The sequence below is a fragment of the Nannospalax galili genome, unplaced genomic scaffold (assembly GCF_000622305.1).
Source record: "Nannospalax galili isolate Female #2095 unplaced genomic scaffold, S.galili_v1.0 scaffold5, whole genome shotgun sequence".
In the NCBI taxonomy this organism is placed as follows: domain Eukaryota; kingdom Metazoa; phylum Chordata; class Mammalia; order Rodentia; family Spalacidae; genus Nannospalax; species Nannospalax galili.
This window is the reverse complement of record NW_008353126.1, coordinates 1,427,534-1,430,859: the sequence shown is the minus strand read 5'-3', so window position 1 is coordinate 1,430,859 and position 3,326 is coordinate 1,427,534. Positions and strand designations below refer to the sequence as shown.

General features: G+C 48.6%; 1 pseudogene across 1 annotated transcript; it reads left to right on the top strand.

Moving 5' to 3' along the window:
• Positions 1 to 292: 292 nt before the first annotated feature.
• LOC103747819 lies at positions 293 to 1,490 on the top strand (annotated as a pseudogene). The gene is made up of 2 exons (XR_001872852.1): positions 293 to 1,236; positions 1,308 to 1,490. The product of XR_001872852.1 is annotated as a fructose-bisphosphate aldolase A-like (transcript).
• The last annotated feature ends 1,836 nt before the right edge of the window (positions 1,491 to 3,326 follow it).

Below are 3,326 nucleotides of genomic sequence, written 5' to 3'. Positions count from 1 at the left end.
CTCTCCAAAACTCATGTCCAGGGGGCTGGAGAGATGGCTCTGTGGTTAAAACCACTGGCAGAGGATGGAGGTTTACTTCTCAGGACCCACATGGTGGCAAACAAACATCTGTGACTTCAGTTCCGGGAGATCCAACACCCTCTTCTGGCCTCAGAGGTCATTGCATGCACTTACACACATGCAGTCAAAACACTCATACACATCAAATATAAATCAGTAGAACCTAGTTCTGGTGAGTACTGCCACACCCCACAAACCCAAGCCCCTCCTCTACCAGGAACTTGCTGCCACAGGCCCCATGTCCTACCCATACCCAGCACTAAGCCTGGAGCAGAGGAACTGTATGACATTGCTCACTGCATTGTGGCTCTGGGCAAGGGCACTGGCAGCATTTTCAAGAGGCTGCAGTCCACTGGCACCAGGAACACAGAGAACCGGCACTTCTACTGCCCGTTGCTGCTGACCACTGCTGACTGTGTGAATCCCTGCTTTGGGGGTGATCCTCTTTCATGAGACACTGTACCAAAAGGTGGATGATGGACATCTCTTCCTCCAAGTTATCAAATACAAGGATGGTGTTATGGGCATCAAGTAGACAAGGGCATGGTGCCTCTGGCAGGAACCAATGACAAGACCACCACCCAAGGGCTGAATGGGCTGTCTGAATGCTATGTCCAGTACAAGGATGGAGCCGACTGCCAAGTGGCATTGTGTGCTCAAGATTGGAGAACACACTCCCTCAGCCCTTTCCATCATGGATAATGCCAATGTTCTAGCCGATTATGCCAGCATTGTGGAGACCAAAATCCTCCCTGATGGGAACCATGACTTGAAGCACTGTCAGTATCTAACTGAGAAGGTACAGGCCACTGTCCACAAGGCTCTGAGCAACCACCACATCCACTTGGAAGACATCTTACTGAAGCCCAACATGGTCACCCTATGCCATGCTTGCACCCAGAAGTTTTCAAATGAGGAGATTGTCATGACAACTGTCACAGCACTGTGTCCCACAGTGCCCTCTGCTGTTCCTAGGATCACTTTCCTGTCCAGAGGGCAGAGTGAGAAAGAGGTGTCCATCAATCTCAGTGCCATCAACAAATGCCCCCTGCTGAAGCCACAGGCCTTGGCTTTCTCCTATGGCTGAGTCCTGCTGGCCTCTGCCCTAAAGGCCTGAGGCGGGAAGAAGAATTTAAAGGCTGCCCAAGCGAGCCCTGGTAAGGCAAGTATGGATATGCAAGCAGGTGCCTGGGCAGGTGGGAGGGACTCAGAAGAGATCTCACCGATTCCTCCCCCTTTTAGACCAGCAGTCTCACTTGTCAAGGAAAGTGCACCCCAAGTGGTCAGACTGGGGATGGCAGCCAGTGAGTCCTTAATCTCTAACCATGCCTACTAAGCTAAGGTGGTCTAAGGCTTCCCCATCAATATTCCAGGCCCCTGCCTACCCACTTGCTCTTGAAGAAGGGGACTTCCAGGCTCTTTCCCACCACTCTTGCCACCATCATAACTTTGGTGTGTGCAGTTGTCTTTGAATACTAACTCTCGTCCCTTCCAACCCACTGCCAATAAACAGCTATGTAAGAGGGAAAAAAATACGGGACTGGAGAAATGGCTCAGTGGTTAAGACCACTGGCTTCTCTTACAGAGGACCTGGATTCAATTCCCAGTACTCACATGGCAGCTAACAAATACCTTTAGTTCCAGGGGATCTGATGCCCTCTCTGGCATTGCATGACATGGGTGCACTTACATACATGTAGGCCAAACACTCATATACATAAAATAAAAATAATGAAAAAGGAAAAATATTTAAGATCTCATAACCACCCAGAACTATTTTATTTTATTTTTATTTTTAGTGCATATGTGCATGGTATGTGTGTGTATGCATGCTCACATGTGTGATGAATAGGTGTGTGTACAAGTGCATATTTATATACATCTATGGAGGTCAGAGGTTGATACCGCATGTCCTCCTTGATTACTTTCTGCCTTCAGGCAGGGTCTCTGGCTGAACGCAGAACTCACCAACTCAGCTGATCTAGCCAGGCAACTTGCTCATGGATCCCCCGTTTCCACCTTTTGAGTGCTGGGATTACAGGCAGGCCATCACACCCACCCTGCATTGACATGGGTTCAGGGGATCTGAACTCCAGTTGTTAATTTTGCACAGCAAGCTCTGCAACGTCTAAATCCTCTCCCTAGCCCCTCCACCCAAAACCTTCTAATGCAACCTCATTTGGAAATAGGGTCTTTGCAGATACAACTACGGAAAGAAAGGAGATGAGATCAGAGATCACACTTGATTTCAAGTGGGCCCCGAATCCAGTGATTGATGTCTTTGTAAGAGATGGAAAGGGGCACACAGACATAGGGTAGAGGGCCACCAGAGGAAGATGGACGCAGGGCCTGGAGCTATGCTGTCACTAGCCCTGGACACCAGGAGCTACCAGCACCTAGAAGAGACAAGAAAGACTTTCCCATAAATTTCCAATTGTGTTAAGCACCCCAGCTTCGATACTTGGGACCCTCAAGAACCAAATCCTGGGCCAGAACATAAAAGGCTGTTGAAAAGTCAAACCTGGAAGGGAGCCACAGATGGGACATGGAAGGAGGCCCCATGGGCTTAGGGCTGACAGTCTTGAGGAAGAATGACAGGTTTAGGAGAAAACTGAAAGGGCAAGGATAGGTTTATAAACAGGGAGCAGCAGATTTAAAATGAAGATTTCAAATGTGGAGCTGTTCCAGGTCATTGCGGGGGTGGTCATCTTAGTGCAGAACAGCTACCTGATATTCACTGGGAAGGCAGTTTACCCTCTTTGGGTACTGCACTTTAAATGCAAGAGCGAAAAGGAGTCTATGTTCTTCTGGGGAATTACTATAGCTCTCTTCCTCTTATGGCATTCCAATCACTGCCTGAGAGTTTGCATTCTGGGAAGGAGGGTAAGTGGTCTGTGGAAGCAAGATGCTCCCATCTCAAACTGAAGAGGGTAGATTTTCCCAGACCTGGCTTAAGCTTTCAGAGGAAGACCTCCCCACTCTGGTGGTTTTCCAAAAGGCTTGTTTCTCTGGATACCTCTGGGAAATATGGCAGGGTAAAGCTGGGCCATGTGAGGAAATTCTGAAGGAAAAACCCCAAGCAGAATCTCAAGGCAATTAAGTACCATCTCTAGTGCAAGCCAGACAAACTCTCCCCAGTTGCCCTTGGGCCAGGAATTACTCAATTAAATAGCAAAAGCCCAAAGGGAATTGGGGCAACAGTGTCTCTTCCTTTTCAGCCCAAGATTCTGCTACCCCAATTCATTTCACCCCACTTGCCCTCTGCA